Below are 18,341 nucleotides of genomic sequence, written 5' to 3'. Positions count from 1 at the left end.
TGAGCTGGGTTGAGGACAAAGGTTCTTCCCTGATTGCCATAGGGCCTTTGGTATCCACTGTTCTGACCCTGGGTTCCTTGAGCTTTATCGTCTGGTTTAGGGGCGTTGAACAGGTGGGGATTGTTCCTCACGTTTGGGTTCGGGTGATAGTTCTTGAACTGCCATCCTTGCCCATTCACATAGCTCACTTCATGCTGATCCTCAGCCGACTGACCTGCCTCTGATGTGCCTTCCGCGGTAGCTTTATCCTGAGGGGATTCTTCCATGATGAAGACCTGGTTCTGGTTACTCTTGATCAGCTGATCGACCTTAGCAGAGAGCTCATCAATCTTGCTGTTGTCGATGCTCTTCACCTTCTGAGTGCGATCAGTCTCGCGGTTATTGTCAGCTGAGCTTGAGGCCATGTTCTCAATCAACTCGAATGCACCCTGAGTGGACTGAGTCATGAAATCTCCCTTACTGGCTGAATTCAAAGCGTTCCTGTACTCCCAGCCTACTCCATCGTAGAACACTCCAGCAGATAGTCTTCCTCAAACCCATGATGTGGGCACTCTCTGCGGTAGACATTGAATCGCTCCCAAGCATCGCAGAACGGCTCGTCCACCAACTGTTTGAAGGTCACGATTTTCTGTCTCAGAGCTGCCGTCTTCGATTTCGTGTAGAAGTGGCTTAAGAAGGCCTCTCGGACTTGTTCCCAAGTAGTGAGTGATCCTGTGGGTAGTGAATCAAGCCAGCGAGCAGCTTTTCCATCAAGAGAGAAAGGGAACAGAGTACACTTGATGTAATCGGGTGGTACTCCATTCGCTTTAGTGAAACCACACATCTTCTCAAAGTGCTCGATGTGGTCCATCGGTATCTCAGCAGGAAGTCCATTGAAGATCTTCCTTTGCACTAGACTTATCAAGGCTGGCTTGATCTCGAAGTCTTGCCTAGTGCACGGTGGAGGGGTTATGGCAGATCGCGTAGCAGGCAGATTACACAGCAAGTTTCTCTGCCCGATCTGGACCACTTCCTCCTGTTGGTTCTGCTGGTTCGCAGCATTCAGAGCAGCTTGCTCGGCAGCAGCTTGCTGCGTTTGGATTGTTTGCTGCATCTGCTGCATCTGCTGTTGCATGAGTGCAATTGCAGCAGTGAGATCATCTGCATGATCACCCATGTTGGTGTTCGTTGATCTCGGCTGTTGACGGTTCTGTCGTTCCAATCTCGCTAGTTCTTCGTTAGTAAGCTGATGCAATGGTCCTTGTGCGTTGCTCCGAGTATGTCTACTGGTCATGCACTTGGATCATCAGCTGAAACAAAGAAAATAAAACGAGTTAGATATCTTAGACTAGATATGAAACCGAAAATTAGAGGTAAAAAAAATCTGGTCCCCGTCGCAACGGCGCCAAAACTTGATACACTAAAAATGAATCCTTGCTACTGTCAAGTTAACAGTTGCAATTGTAGTATTTGAGATTCAAATCCAGAGGACCAGTCTACACTCTAGTTCTATGAGTTCCGAAATCAAGCTAAGAAGAAAATAAATATTTGGTTTAAAGAGGTGACGTAGAGAACAAGTTAAAAGCACAAGTGATGAATTCAAATTAAAAGGAGTTAATCTAGGATGAATGCGAGTGATCTCAATCGGGACCGAGCAGCTATTCAGGTTCGATGCAGTTCTATCTAGAACTCGGAGAGCAGGCTAGAACAACACACTGTCGTGTAGTTGATCCTTTCACCGATCAGACCCAGCTCCTAAGATGTCGCTTGGTCTGAGATCTGATGGTGAACCTTAATGAATGACTCCGATCTGTTCACAGTGCACCTTAACATCTACTTTCGTGTGGCTAAGGATGCAGTGCTCATTCATACAGGATCTAGCAACCTATTATACTTTTGATGCACAGATTTACTTGGGATCAAACGCTAGATGATCAGTTTAACGCAGGCATGAAACAATGAATGATTGAAGATTTACTAATTGATAACCTATCTATGCTCAGTCGCGAATGCACTCTATCACCCTAGATCAACAGTCGACTACTCAATCATGATGCAGAGAAGAACAACAGATGAAACTGAAATACTCATGATCAGATTAAGAAGAAATAAACTAGGGTTCAGGTTGTTCTCTCGAGTGAGATGAGAGCCTTCTCCCTTACAAAAGCTTGAATCCAAAGTATGAAACTTGTCTCTTGCAAAAACTAGCGTAAGAAAATAGAAATAGATAGGTGGCGTTTTTATATGGAGGCGCCAATCAGAAGAAAATAGATTAGGGCATCAGGGCTTTAATTCCCGAAATAGGAGTTTCCATATTCGTCTGGAACAATCTCCGGATCACTCCGTCTGCTTGTTCCGCTTGCGATAGAACAGTCTCGGGACTGTTCTCTTGAGTGTTCTCCGCAGGAATGCTCCAAAATGTCTTCTTTTCATCAGGCACCTTCTCTTCTTCCTTCTACCAACTCCAGACCTGTAAAAGGTCAAAAAGGACTAGACTGACACGAATTAGTGACTTGAAACAAATGAAAACATATATACAATGATGTTAAAAACACCAGATATCACTCTTCTCCCCTTCTTCCTCTCCCAAAGCTCCTTTATATACTCCTTCTTATGACGGTCTATTCTCCTTCTGGGCCGCAAGGCGGGCTTTTTTCCATTTTCGTCGGCCTCCATGTTTATCGGGAAACTTGACATTTATCTTCGGGGAACTTGATATTTATCCTTCCGGAAATTTAGCATTTATCTTGTTACGTAAAGATAAACGTAAATCGTCGTATCTATCTCAGATAATCGTAAACGGACTGTCCGATCGCGTTTGGTCCCTTTCGGGCTGTCTCTAGGACTTCCGTTGTTTTCTAAGATTTCTTCGGAAGTTCTTCATTCGTTAGTAGAGTTGAGATGAGTGGTGTCTTAAGATAACCATCGCTGTTTTGTACGAAGAATTTAAGATCTTCTTTCCCGTTGATATCTTACGAGTTTCCGAAGTGTTTCCGACAGTCTTAGTTTGGAGTAAGAACCGGAGTTTCGTACGCGGAATCTCAATGACTCGTCCTGCGAGGACTTGGGAAAGACTCGAAGTACAGACTTCTGATGGCCGGGGCCTGGGACTTGTGTACCGGAGATTGTTGTCCGAAGACCCGAGCCAGCACGGCCACGGCCAGCACGGGGGCTAGCCGCCCGACGGCCACGGCCGGCACGGGCGCTAGCCGCCGGCGGCCACGGCCAGCACGGGGCTAGTCGCCCGGCGGCCTCGGCCAGCACGAGCGCTAGCCGCCGCCGGCCACGGCCAGCACGGGGGCTAGCCGCCCGGCGGCTACGGCCAAGGCCGGGGTCGGCTGCTCGGTTCCTTCGGTTTACGGGTGTTCGTGTTTGTTTTTCGGAGGGTTTTTCGTATGACAAATAGACTTAGCCGTTGATTTCGAGATAACCGTTTTTGACCCCAACAGTTAGCCCCCCAGCATGCAAGATGCGGGAGCGATTTTGTGTGTGGAAGATTTGAAAATCGAAATTTTCGGCTAGGAATATTTTATTCCGAAAAACTCTACCACCTTTGATTTCTTATAAGTAGCACCCCATTCCCCTCTCATTTTTCACTCACTCTCCTCTTCTCAAATTTCAGAAAATCTGGCTTCCTCTCTAAATGAAAAGAAAGATTCCGATGTCGAAATGAGTGAAGCTAACCAAGCCTCGCCGGCGCAGGATGCTCCTTCCCTTACGCAGACATTCATCGAGGGGTTCAGTTCTTTTCAGGACAAGATGGAGCGACGCCGTGCTGAGATGGAGTCTAGCGTGGCAGGTCCAAGTGCTACTTCCCTTCCAACTTCTGTGGCTCCGACTCTCGGATCCGATGTCGCTTTAACTCCGGATCCCGCGGTTCTGGCTCTTGGACCCGACGTTACTCCAGTCCCGATTTCTACAATTCCAGTCTCTGGATCCGATGTCCCTTTGCCTGCTGGAGAAATTGTCGTTCCGGAGCAAGCACCCGATGTCCAGGCTCGCCCTGAGGGCTCCCCTTTCGCGCCGATAGTGGTTTCGGAGGATGCGGTGGAAGTCATGCCTCCTCCTCCAGAAAAGAAGAGGGAGATCGTCTTTGGACTTCCCGCGTCCAATGCTGTTCCACCATCGAGGGGATGTTCAAGAGCTGGGGCTGCCGGATCAGCGAAGAGGAAAAGGTGTACTAAGAGTGAGGAAGGCGAGGTTTCGGCGACACTATCGCAACATCGCTCCAAGGTATTTCGTGAAACCCCCTTTCTTTTGTTGACTCCTTGATTCTCACCTTCTCTCGTGTGATCAGTTTGTAACGTTGATCGACGGGATGCTTGGCGATTGCGGACTGGAGGTCACACGTTTGTCCAAGGAGCTGGATTCGTCGCGGGAAACATTGAAGCGCACCGAGGCTGTGCTTCAATCGATTGAGAGCACTCATGCTGCCCAGACGTCGACGCTCGAAGCTAGGATCAGCGATCTCGAGCATGATCTGGGAAAGACTGTGAGCTCGCTGCTCAAGGCGAAGGAGGAGAAGAAGAGCAAGTCCTCGGAAGTTAGACGTCTTAAGAGCCGGATTCAGCGCTTCGAGGAGATGGGAGCTTGCACTGCGACGGAGCTTGCCGGCCCGTCATCCTCGGGTACCCTGGTCCCGAGTTTGGAAATTCCACAGGTCCAGGATGCTGGAATCGTTGCGGACAAGGGCGGTGAGGAGGTCGGCGAGGGCGATGGCGAGGCTGTTCCTGCTTCGGGTGAGTCGGAGAATGAAGGCGGTGTTCCGGAGGACGCCTAGGTTGATCAATCCCTTTAGGGATTTTTATTTTGATTGTGTTTCGGCCGTTTAAGAGGCGATGATGTGTATTTGCGGGACTGGCTGTTGGTGGCTTCGAATCCCGGTTTTTTCAGGGCATCTGTTGAACTCTGCGGCTCAATCTTTATAAAATATTAATGTTGCATTTTCAGAACTTCTGTCTATCGAAGTTAGAGGGACAGGGTGTGAGTTGTCGTCTCATTCCTGCCTCCCTGATGATCACCGTATCCGTCGTTTGTACAAAGCGAGATTTTCCTGCAGTTTACGATTTACACGAAAATTCGTGAAAACGTACAGACTTGAGTGAAGAGACAAGTTTTGGGATCTCGCGTCGTTGACGCTTTGCCTATGAGATGTTAAGATACCAGCAAGGCTGGGTTTAGGGCAAGACCTAGGTTTACTCTCAGACTGAGGCTGTGCGATGACAAATCGGCTTTCGTTTTGCCTGTTTGTGATTTTAACCTGATTCGTACCGTTTTAAAATCCGCGAAGTGGTATCGGCTTATATGATTTGTCTGGGCACGAATCGAGCTACTTCCTTTACGAAGTGCTGAACCAAATTTGGATTTTTTGTATAGCGCGCTATGGGATCCTTGTCGGATGTAAAAGAGCCTACCCTTAGGTGGCTTGTCTGTTAGGACGTTAGAGTTCGTTTGTTGTGATCAACAACAACGATATGATGCCGTTTAGAAGGCGTTTGAAGGTTTTAATCGAAAAACGAATGTTCAGGCACGAAGCGACGTCTCGCAGTGCTTTGAAGTTTGTTTTTCTTATGCCATAAAGGACTATGGGCTTTTAGAAATCGTGGAATGTTTCCGGGCGATAGTTTATGATTTATTTGGTGGATACTGGATCCATTGTTGAGGCCGTTAGCGATTGGCGAGTTTGTTTGCGAAGAGTTTCGAAAATTCGGTTTCTGTGTTTGTAAAGAGTTTCGAAAATCCGGTTTCTTCAAAAAACGTGGGATTATACAAGCATACACATTTCAAATGTGTACGAGTTAATTTTCCCTTGTGCCGCATTTCAAATGTTCGCGGGCTTGGAGATGTTTTGCGAATGCCCGTAGTCAGAAACTATTGTTTCAGTTTGGACGTGCAAGTTATAAAATTTTGATCGAGGAATTAGGACCAGGGGTCGCGTATATTTGACCCAGGGAGAAGTGTCTACCTTCGCTTTGCTTCGCGAAGTGTTGGCCTTCCGGGATTTTAAGGACGACTCGTATAACTCTTGGAGCTTCGTCACGAGTGTTTCTTTTCATGCTTTGTTTACGGGGCGTATAAAACTTAATCAGTCGATGTTAAGTTCAAATTTTTCCGTTAACCGTATGGCTGTTAGGACTGATTTTATTACAAGAAATTTATCGCATGATTTCCGCTTTTGGGCTATGCGACAGAGTTGCACGCGTAATAGTCACTTGGCGTTTTATGACAAATCGTGGATTATCGTTTGGCCCTTAAGTGATTGGAGCGGCGATCGTTCAGCTGTTTTGTCTTGGCGTGAAGGCTGTGTTCAGCCGTTTAACCAAGGAGTTGGTAAACGATCAGACCGCGATCCTTTCGCGTTAAGGTCATATTGGTTCACGATTGTCCTTAATGATGATGCCGAATTCAGGTCCGGACTTTATGGAAAGACGTAGTTGGCCGAGGGCCAAATAGAGTTCGTCGAGATAGACATGCCAATCATAGCGGAGTTTTCCAAGTTATGGGTGATGGCTTTTCGAAACGATTTTCAAATTTAGGTTTCAGTTATACGATAGATGCTTCGTATAAAGTTTCCTTTGGTCGCATGAAAATTGTTTCATTTTATCCGAGGAAATAAAGTTTAAGGAATCGACGAAGAACACGTTCGGATTCAGTTTTGGGTTATTTCCCGCTTGGACGTAATTTTCTGTATTGCGATGTCGTTTTGCATGAGACCGATCTTGGTTTTCCTTATGCTGTTTTTGTGTAACATGTTTATACGAAAAGTAATGGATGACCGGTTTCATGAAGATAGAAAATCGCAGATCGTCAAAATAGTCTTGTTTCCGTGGTTTACACGGGAAATGTTTCCGCTTTGATTTCGTTTTTTGGCGAAAGTTGCTTCGGGTTACTCATGAAGTTTTACCGAAGGTTATTTCGTTAATTTTGTAGCTCACCGTCGTACCATTAGTCTCACGGAAGCGGAAAGAGTATGCCAAGGATGCGCGGCGATCGTTTCTCGGTTTTTGAGAGATTAGATCGGTTTGCGCGTTCTGCCTAGACAGTCAAGGAATAATAGAACGAAACTGGAAGAAAATGCGTAAGACTTATCTTGCTGGACTATCCACCTAGGTTCTAAGTTCCCTAAATTTTACGGCAGTTTACAAGACGTTCTCTTTCCTTTCCTACGAAAAAAAATTAAAACCTTGATAAAATTTTCTAAGTCGGACGTACCTTAGTCTCATTGATTACTCGAGATTGCCTCATTTCCGTTCCCCTTTGTCTTTTACCGTTTCATTGTCAAAGGTCTTCGAAAAGTCTGATACTGAATCGAGAATCGATTTTTGATGAAACCTGAAGGAACAGTGCAGAATCGTTGCAGAATCGTTGAAGCAAAGGGAGGAGAAGTAGGCGAAACTCGAAGAAGGCTAAGGTGGGTAGACAAGTGAAAATGAATGGCAAGATGTCACTTGAGTGGGGTTTCTTGTTTCATCAAGCTATGAGCGAACTGGTCAGGTCAAGAAGCTTACGATCTTGTTATACTTCACGAATGATGTTTCGTAAAATATTGTCGAACTTTTATTTAATGAGAGTTATTCAACAAAATGTTGTCGAGTATTTACGGAAACTGTTTCGTAAAATTGGTTTGGATAGTCGTTGGGTCAATCTTTACGAGGATTGGCCGTGCTTGACGAATGTTGTGTCGCCCGACAACCAGCGCAGTACGGGTGCGCTAGTCCTCCGGCGCCTAGAGGCAGCACGGGGGCTAGCCGCCCAGCGGCCAGAGCCAGCACGGGGGCTAGCCGCCCGGCGGACAGAGCCAGCACGGGGGCTAGCCGCCCGGCGGCCAGAGCCAGCACGGGGGCTAGCCGCCCAGCGGCTAGAGCCGGCACGAGGGCTAGCCGCCCGGCGGCCAGGGCCAGCACAGGGGCTTGCCGCCCGGGACTGTGCTTCCTCGCGGGACTTGCCTGTTTTTCTCGGTTTCTCTTGAGTTTTCTTGATCAACACTTGGTTTTTCCGAGGCCCTTCAGGTATCGATTTCATCTTAATCGATCTTGATCCCAGCAAGAAGTCATTTCCTAGAACGTTGTTGATTTTTTATTTTACGAGAGTTATTTTACAAAATGTTGTCTAGTTAATTTTACGAAAAATGTTTTGTAAAATGTTGTCGAGTATAATCATGCAAAAGCTGTCTTGTAAAATATTATCGAGAATTTATTTTACGAAAGGTGTTCCGTAAAATGTTATCGAATTTTAAGATTAGAAACGCTGTTTCTCAAAAAAACACTTAAACTCGAAACCCTACTCGCTGAGATTTCTCAAACTCGGTATTTAGACCGTCATATCAGTCTTGGGCTCGATCCTACTCTAAAATCGTATATGGGCTGTTTAGCCGCGATCCGTGCCCCTTTTGGGCCGTCTTGGGACTTAGACGTTTTTACGATTTTTCCTTAGAAACAGCCGTTGATGTGACGCTGGTTTTTCCGAAAGGATTTCAATTCCCTGTATAGTTAAGGCGACTAGTGTTCAAGCTAACCATAGCCGTTTTATACGGCAGGTAGGAATCCGTCTCGATGACCAAGTCTTTTATAAATTTTCCCGAAGTCTTTCTTTGATAATCCCAAGCGAGGGGGGTTGTGTCCATGGACCCGAGGATCGTGTTGCAGGAATTTGGACGGGGTGCATTGTTGATAGGACCCGAACTTGGTCGGAATGGTCCGTTCTCGGACGTTTGTCTATAACCGTTTGCATAAGCGTTGGTCGTAGGAGCAGTCACTGCTGAAGTTGTTTTACCAGCGTCGATGTGAGCTGCGAGTTTGTCTTTCATATTTCCAGACATTACTTTGATCAAGCATTTTGCGGCCGTAAGAGTAAGAGTAATCCGTCCCCCCTCCTTCTAGCGCCAAACTGTGGGAACCGAAATTCGCACTGTCAATTTTTATTAAGTAAATCGGAGGAAAGCTAAGTAAACCTAACTTTCCCTGAAGGTCCGGATTCTCTGCGACAACCAACGACAAGTGATCAAATAAATGCGGAAAGGTTTTATTAAGATTTGAGACTGGACCTTAAGGAAGGCTGCCTACGTACCCCTTTCGAGGATCAAGGCGGACGTAGTTCAGTTGGAAGGGTTTGAACAAGAGATCGAACTGCCTGGCGGAGTTCGTCTAGTACGAGCGTTAGTCATAGAAACGGGCATGTCGAGAATAATGCCTAGGGTTTCTATGTGCGGAACTCTAAGTAAAAGGATTGTTAGATCCTTCTGAGAGAGACATGAGTCTGCGGACAAGATGAAAATAGAACGAGAGGCGGCGGGACGTTCTAGGTCCTGCCTTGCTAGTCTACCGCCTAAATTCTAAGTTCTTAAGCTAACATGAGCTCTCTAGGTCTCCAATCTCGGATTTGCTTTCCCTCTAGGAATTTTTTGCTCTTCTCCCCTTCTTCCTCTCCCAAAGCTCATTTATATACTCCTTCTTATGACGGTCTATTCTCCTTCTGGTCCGCAAGGCGGGCTTTTTTCCATTTTCGTCGGCCTCCATGTTTATCGGGAAACTTGACATTTATCTTCGGGGAACTTGACATTTATCCTTCCGGAGATTTAGCATTTATCTTGTTACGTAAAGATAAACGTAAATCGTCGTATATATCTCAGATAATCGTAAACGGACTGTCCGATCGCGTTTGGTCCCTTTCGGGCCGTCTCTAGGACTTCCGTTGTTTTCTACGATTTCTTCGGAAGTTCTTCATTTGTTCGTAGAGTTGAGATGAGTGGTGTCTTAAGATAACCATCGCTGTTTCGTACGAAGAATTTAAGATCTTCCTTCCCGTTGATATCTTACGAGTTTCCGAAGTGTTTCCGACGGTCTTAGTTTGGAGTAAGAACCGGAGTTTCGTACGCGGAATCTCAATGAATCGTCCTGCGAGGACTTGGGAAAGACTCGAAGTACAGACTTCTGACGGCCGGGGCCTGGGACTTGTGTACCGGAGATTGTTGTCCGAAGACCCGAGCCAGCACGGGGCTAGCCGCCCGGCGGCCACGGCCAGCACGGGCGCTAGCCGCCGGCGGCTACGGCCAGCACGGGGCTAGCCGCCCGGCGGCCACGGCCAGCACGGGCGCTAGCCGCCGGCGGCTACGGCCAGCACGGGGGCTAGCCGCCCGGCGGCCACGGCCGGCACGGGCGCTAGCCGCCGGCGGCCACGGCCAGCACGGGGCTAGTCGCTCGGCGGCCACGGCCATCACGGGGCTAGCCGCCCGGCGGCTACGGCCAAGGCCGGGGTCGGCTGCTCGGTTCCTTCGGTTTACGGGTGTTCGTGTTTGTTTTTCGGAGGGTTTTTCGTATGACAAATAGACTTAGCCGTTGATTTCGAGATAACCGTTTTTGACCCCAACAATATTCACTAGCTAAGATTGTTTGAAGGAACCAAAGCTGACCTCCAACACTAATACTGATTTTATTTGCTTGTCTTGGAGCTTGGAAATCACTGGATCGGAATCCTCTTACAAGTCTGGAAGGTAAAAAGTCTGTGTGTTTCTGGTTCCCTTCCTTCTCTCTCTTCAGCGTCTCAAGATCTAAGTTTATGTTATAAAAGATTGAAATGATTTCTTCAGAGGCAGAGGGGTAGGAGTGTCTCATGCGATCCCAGTTTTCTAAATCTCAAGGATGATCACACATTGTGGAAACGAGGGATAGGTAAATTACCAAAGACCCCATTATTCGCTACACTTTGTCAAAATGTATGAGTTACAATGCAAATGTCAATGAGATGGACTAGATGACCTTTGTGGCATCGACACCTGTTGAAATTGAAACTAATAAGAGATTCAGAGAAGAGAGATGAGGGGAGAAAGGGATCAGAGAAGACTACATGTGTGTTCAGATTCTTGTTTGAGTTGAATCTATATGTCTTTTGATCGATACTCCCAAGGTAAAGCCTGCACTTTTATTTTATGTTAAGAAATGAGGTTAGTAGAGGGGAATGTCAGATGAGATTTGCTAAGTTGTTGACTAGATGAGTTTGGTTGCTAAGCTAGGATAAGACATAATGAACTTCTGTGATTAGGATGTTTAGGTATGGATTGCAAACCCATAGAGTGATGACTTCAATATTTTGAATCTTTGAGTTCCTGCTGTTTTCAAACCTTTTCCAAAGACTACTGTTTTTGCTTGAGGACAAGCAAAGGAGTAAGTCTGGTGGAGTTGATATACTATGGATTTTACCCGTTTTTAACCATGGTATACTAGTATTTTATTATATATTTAATCTGTTTTCTAGCCTGTTAGGTATGTTTTCAGGTTCAGGAGCATTTTGTGAGAAAGTGATGTTTTTGGAGCATTTTGGAGTAAAAGAGATGATACACCCGAGTTGACCATTCAAGACCAAGTCGGAAGTCAACATTGCGATTATAATCGATCGATACTCATCCTGAGTTGTCGATCGATGTAGCTGAGAAGATCCGCGTACTAGAAGATTATAATCGATCGATACACATCCTGTGTTGTCGATCGATATCGAGGACGAAATGGTTTAGCCGACTACTTCACCAAGACTTCACCAAATTACGAGATTGCCCCTGGCGAGTTTTAACCTAATGGAAATGCTTAAATATTCCTGCTAAGTGTTTTTTGACGGCAAGCTTTGAACAACTTAGAGAAAAGCAAGTCTTGAGAGGCAAAGCAGAGAGTGTGAGAGAGAGACTAGAGTTTTATTTGTTTTGAGAGATTGGAGAGATTTCTCATCTCCTTTTGTATTTCTACTTATTTCTATTTATGCAATTCTTTCATCTATCCATTGTCATGAATTGCTTAGCTATGTCTGAGTAGTTTACTTGTTAGATCTAGGGTTTAAATAGGTTTGTGAGATTAGCCCCAAACTATAATTGCTAAGTTGTGGTACTCATCGAATGGATTGCACCCTATGCTTGTTCTAGATTAGCTAACTAGAATATAAATCACTAGGATCTTTGATTATCTTAAAATATCCATTTGAGCTAGCTTGTCTCCTGTTGAGAAGAGCGACAGCCCTCCTTGAGACCTAGCGTTCATTATCGGTTCGCGCCTAGGCATATCTAGAAGCCGTCGATCGATATCCTGACAGGTGAATCGATCGCCGAGCGAAAGGTGTATCGATCGATATCTCAAAAGGATGTCGATCGACTCTTTTTCTGTGTCAACATACGACAGTTGAGGCCAGAGATCTAGATTATTTAACCAGTGATACATCACTTGAGTTAAGCGGCTGAGATCTATAGTATCATGCAAGCAACTTGTTAAAGCATTTATAGAAATTATAATCTCCATTCTTGAATAAAAGCCCTTTGTCTAGCACTCTTTATCACATTTAAACAACCACACATATTGTTAGTTAGAGCAACTACCTTGCTCATTTTAGGAATTGTTATTTTTATTTCCATCATATAAACCAACTTCACCTAGGATTGATTAGTAGATTTTATTTAATTGGTTCCCTAGCTCCTCGTGATTCGATCCCTAAGTACTACAGCTGTACCTCTTATTTGAGAGGGTAAGCTCTACTGGGTAGTTTGAGCACTATCAATCCTCTACATCTCAAACTTGAAAAAGCAACACTATCGAGACAGAACTCCCTACATTCATTTAAGAGCAGCGTGAGCTTCTCATCACATGCACTATTCAGGGTAGACGGGCTAGGTGTGGAACATGCTAATTTTATGGTGGAGCTAAAGAGTGTTTAGGGGCTACCAACTTTTCGTAGTGGATGCAGGATATCACGCAAAATAGCCGTGAGAGGACGGCTCCATTGATGTCCACAGCCCCTTACTCGTTTTGCTATCTCAAGAGCGACTGTTTTTTTCGTTCGGGAACAATCATCAGACTGCTCCGCTCATCTGTCTGCTCCTCATCCCTTCATAATGATACATACTCTTCTGCTCGACCTTCCCAATGGCTCATATATCCTGAATTCTTCTCCTTCTCCATCACTGTATACTAAATAAAACGATTTTTTTTTCTTTTCTCTTTTTTTTTTATAGATGTGGTGAGGTGACGAAGAAGGAGGTAACATGAGATGTCAAGGATGCTACTGGTGGTTTTGATTCAAATCATTCTGGTTCTCCACCCATGTTCTTGCACAGCTCATTGGTTATGGAGCGGTTGCTCGCTTAATCTGCTTGTTCTCCTTGTGACTGGATCTGCGCAGCAGTAACGAGTAAGAGGCTGCATCGATCCTTTCCTCTCCGACCTTTTTGCACATATCTGCACATATAACACTGAAAAACAAATGCATGAAGGTGGAACAAAGGCCAAGGCGCAGGGTGGGAACTAGCTAAAGATGAGCTAGCCACTCAGGAACAACAAGATGGATATAAAGGATAAGAAGTCCTGAGTGTAGTTCTCGTTTCCCTGATCTAGTGCCCATAACAAGAAGAGTTTCAGTCAAGATTTGGTTCAAGTTAGGTGGAGTTAAAGTCTACCCAGTGTAACCTGATCGGCTGAGAACTTCTGGAGAATCAAGTGAGATATGTCAGGATGTTTCGGGTCCACATGTGTGTCTTTCGCCACTGCTAAGGTCACTGAATAAGATAACTAAAGCACAAGGTGGTTAGTGATCAACACAGAATAAGGTCCTAATCCCCACAAATTTTTGACTGACTCAATCCTAAGAACTGACTCAAGCTGACTCAAGAGAAAAACAAAAGAAAGAAACGAGTTAGTAAACGACGAAGACCTTCCCCCAGACTTACTTCACAACGTCTCGGTGTGAAAATAAATCAGAGAGAAGGTGAAAACAAGAATATACATTTTTTTGGCCGAGATACTTACCTGGAGCGGGTGCTCCGAAAAAACCTGGGTGTTCTGTCGCCAGATTTTCACATGGAGCGGTTGTTCTTGGCTCCTGGAGAACAGGGTGCTCCGTTTCTGCAACCCAGAATTTTTTGAAGTATCTCGGATTTTCTATTTTTTTTTTGATCTGAAACTCAATAAACTAAAATGAAAATAAGCAAACAAAAACAAAACCAAGTTATATTTACACTTACCAGTGGGTTGCCTCCCACCAAGCGATTGGTTAAAGTCACTAGCTTGACTTGGTGATAGGGATCAATCAGGTTGAGCATGAGGGCTTGTTCCAAAACAAGCTCCATAATAAGACATGTTCAGCTTCAAGACTCTGCTTAACAACCCTTTCACAGCAGCTTCTCCTTTCTCTTTCAGCTCATCTGTGAGAATAACTCTGACCTTGGAGAAAGGTTTAGAGGTATCCTTGCACTTTACCTCATATTCAATGGATTTCTCATCACACATGCAAGGTATCAAAGTCATGGTAGGATCTCTCCTGGCCCTTTTCTTCTGGAATTTTACATTCACCTTAGCATTCCCACTAAGTGTATGGGTATCAGTGTGAGGATCTCCATCCAGGACTTCCTTGATCTCATTGTTTTTACCAAGCTCCTTCCTTGGAACAACCTTCAGCTTTTCTCCACTGAACACTGAGATGCAAGAGGCGTGTAGTTTCTGAAATCTGGTGGGAACAGCCTGATAGAAGACATTCTTGTTGATGTGGGAGAAGGAGACTCTCTTATTAGGCATATCAACGATTGCTCCCACTGTAGCCATAAATGTCCTTCCTAAGATCAAAGGCATCTCATGATCCTTGTTCATCTCAACAACCTGAAATTCAGTATGGAGAACACAGTCCCCAACTTGGACAGGAAGGTTGCGAATGGTGCCATAAAGAACTGCTCTGGAAGAGTTTGCAAAAGTCAGAGTCACCTGAGAAGGCTCAACCTCAGTAATGCCCAACTTGTCTACAATCGCTTTTGAGACAAGATTCACACAAGATCTGGAGTCACAAAGAGCTTCCTTAAATTCTACTCCAGCAATGGAACATGGAAAAACAAACTTCCCAGGGTCATCAACCTTAGGCAATACCTTCAGTGATGGTGTTAATGCTTCAGTAAAGAGAGTCTTAATTTCCTCTCGAGTCTCTCCACTGTTCTTGAAGAACATGTGCAATGGCCGAATCTCCCAAGCTTGTTCAAATGAGATTTTTTGAGGAAGCCTTCTTACCATCTTCCTAAATCAAGCCAACTGCTTTGTACTAATGGGATCCATCAGATGTCGAGGTGGAATAGAATAGGGAACCTTAGGAGCATAGACTCGCACTGGTGGAATATCAGTAGATCCGTCGGGAGCGGGAACAATCGCGGGAGCAGTCACTCTAGAGCTAGCAGACTGTTATGTTCTCTGTTCCGCGCCCAGAACAGTCTCAGCGAACAGTTGTTCCGCTTGTTTTTCCTCAGATTTCTCACGTCTCTGCTCGGTTGCATTACAGTGCTCAACCCTAGGATTCATCACACTCTTTCCACGAATGATCTCTTGCTGCCTTTTAACAGTTTCAGCAGTTTGAGCAAGCTGAACATCAATCATCTTTATGTGGTTGCTCACAGTATCATATTTTGAATTCAGCTCAGTGAACATGCTGTCCATCCTGGTGTTGATGTCTGCGGTAACCTGATTCAGTGCCTTGACCTGGAGCTGCTGGCTCTGGAGCATCTGCTGCATCATAATGTTCAGATTTTTCAGATCATCTGGCGGACTGTTCCCTGCAGTTGGGGCACTCGCGGCTGGAACAGCTTGCTGATTGCTCTGCGGGGTGGTGTTCTGATACCCAGATCCTTGTGCCTGGTTGTTCCGCAGTAGCTGATCGACCTTAGCTGTTAGCTCATCAATTTTCTGGGTGTGTACACTGTTCCCTTTCTTAGAGCGGTTGCTCTCTTGATTCTCATTGGCTGAGCTAGCTACCATGTTCTCAATCAGCTTGAGCGCTCCATCAGTGGTCTGAGTCATGAAGTCTCCATTGCTCGAAGAGTTTAGAGCACCTTGGTATTTCCGGTCCACTCCATCATAGAAAATGCCCAGTAGGTAATCATCATCAAATCCATGGTGAGGGCATTCTCTCTGGTAGTCATTGAAGCGCTCCCATGCGTCACAAAAAGTCTCATCATGGAGCTGTCTGAATGAGGTGATCTTGTTCCTCAATGCAGCTGTTCTCGCCTTAGAGTAGAAGTGGTTGAGGAACGCTGATCGGACCTGTTCCCATGAAGTGAGAGAGCCGGTAGGGAGAGAGTTCAACCACTGTGCAGCTTTTCCATCAAGAGAGAATGGGAATAGCATGCACTTGATGTAGTCTGATGGCACACCATTTGCACGAGTGAAACTGCAGACTTTTTCGAAATTCTCAATATGCTCCATTGGAATTTCTGCAGAGAGACCAGAGAACACTTTTCTCTGCACCAGATCAATCAGAGCAGGCTTGATCTCGAAGTCCTGCCTGGTGCAGAGTGGTGGAACAATGGCAGAGCGCGTAGTAGGAATGTTCCGCGGAAGGTTTCTCTCCCCAATCGGAACAGTCTGCGCCGCCTGTTCCTGCTGCGCGAGAGAAGCCTGTTGAGCAGCTGCTTGCTGAGCTTGGATGGTCTGCTGCATTTGCTGCATTTGCTGTTGCATCAGTTGCATTGCTGCAGCGAGATCATCCTAATGACCATGATCACCCATAGTGGTGTCGGTTGGCCTTGGCTGTTGTCTGTTCTCTCTTTCTAACCTTGCGAGCTCCTCGTTGCTGAGTGTAACTAAATGTCCTTGTGCGTTGCTCCGAGTATGTCTACTGGTCATGCACCTGGAACAATAGCTGCAACAAAGAGAAAAGAGCAAGTTAGAGGTCTTAGACTGAATAAATAACCGAAAATAAAGGTAAAAAGATGGTCCCCGGCAACGGCGCCAAATTGATATTACGTGTATACGCACACCAATTAACCTAATGTGCACACTACCACAATCAAATGGTATGTCGATGTAGCACTTTAGGATCGAATCTACAGAGACCAACGATTATACTTTATTTCTATGGGATCAAAATCAAGCTAAGACAAATATGGGGTTTTGATTTGAGTAGTGACGTGCAAGTAAAGTAAATGATTGCAAAGAGTAAATTCAAATTAAAGCGAAGCCAGCCTGGGTTACTTTATTGGGTGCTAATACTTGTGAGCTGAACAATTATTCAAGTGCTAATAAGAACAGTCTAGAACTCGGATCACTCAAGTAGAACAGTCCACTGTCATAGTACTGCTCCCTATGCTGATCGATCTCACCGTCTAACTGTCGTTGAGGTGAGAAGCGACAACAAGCAATAGAGATCAAGTCCGATAGGTTCACAAAACACCCTAATATCTACTTTCGCTGATTAGGTATGCAATGCTCATTCAAAACAGATCTAGCAACCTATTGCACGGTTAATGAACATGTTAAACCTATGATCTAACATTAAGCGGCCTGTTTAAATGCAAGCAATAAGAACAGTTATGAATGAAGACAATCAAAAGATTCACTTATCTATGTTTAGCTCACGAAATCAACACCCTAGAACCCTAGACAAGCTAGATCGACTACTCAATCATAACAAGAGAAAACACAGAGATCAATTCTGAATAATACTGCATGTTAATGAAAGAGATAGAAAGAGGGTTCAGGGATTCTTCTCCAAAATGAGAGAGATGAAGCCTTCTCCCTTTACAAAGTAGCAAAATCTAACAACCCAAAAGTCTCCAATGAGTTTCTTTTGTGAAAAGAAGCGTAGAATGATAATGAGAAACAGAAAAATATGATATATCAAAGTTGCTGGCGGCCCAGAGAGAAAAAGTGGATAATTAGGACAAATCCCGAGATGTCTTGTAATTTCCTTAAAAATCTATGCCGCTAGAAAAATCACTCGGGTTGCTCCGCTCATTCGGGAACAGTCTGCAAGGTTGCTCCGCTCGATTGGGAACAATCATCAGACTGTTCTGCGTGAAAATCACCAAACTGCATTGTTTCCTGTCTCTTTTGCTCCAACTGGTCCATCTCCCATCTAGTGCAACTCCACACCTGTAATGACTCGAAAAGGACTAGAAAGACTCGATAAGGACTTGAAAACCAATTAGAAAACATATATACAAGATATCAAAAACACCATATATCAATGAACACTCAAGAGCAACTTGGATTTATTTGATGCGAACCAAGAATGGAGTTTAACTCTGTTTCCTGCATTTGTTAACCAAGCAGAGAACCAATATAATGTGAAGATCAAATCATTTCGATCAGATAATGCACAAGAACTTAAGTTCACTTCTTTCTATCGTGAGAAAGGGATTATTGCATATCACTCATGTCCTGAGACACCGGAGCAGAACTCAGTTATCTAACGCAAACATCAACACATACTGAATTTTGCACGCGCATTCATGTTCCAATCACAACTTCCGTTAGCTTATTGGGGTGATTGTTTGTTGACTGCGGTGTTTGTCATCAATCGAACTCCTTCTCCTCTGCTAGGTAACAAAATTCCTCATGAGCTACTCACTGGAAAGAAAC

General features: G+C 45.0%; 2 non-coding genes across 2 annotated transcripts; both read left to right on the top strand.

Annotated features, from left to right (window-relative positions):
- Positions 1-533: 533 nt before the first annotated feature.
- Positions 534-640, top strand: LOC130499261 (small nucleolar RNA R71). Its single transcript, XR_008938142.1, has one exon. It is a non-coding gene; the product is annotated as a small nucleolar RNA R71 (small nucleolar RNA).
- A 15,227-nt stretch (positions 641-15,867) lies between these two features.
- On the top strand, positions 15,868-15,974 carry LOC130499342 (small nucleolar RNA R71). The gene has a single exon (XR_008938221.1). It is a non-coding gene; the product is annotated as a small nucleolar RNA R71 (small nucleolar RNA).
- Positions 15,975-18,341: the final 2,367 nt, after the last annotated feature.

Source organism: Raphanus sativus, chromosome 8, assembly GCF_000801105.2.
Source record: "Raphanus sativus cultivar WK10039 chromosome 8, ASM80110v3, whole genome shotgun sequence".
NCBI classification, from domain to species: Eukaryota; Viridiplantae; Streptophyta; class Magnoliopsida; order Brassicales; family Brassicaceae; genus Raphanus; species Raphanus sativus.
Note: the sequence above shows the minus strand (reverse complement) of the source record. Positions and strands in the feature narration are given on the sequence as shown.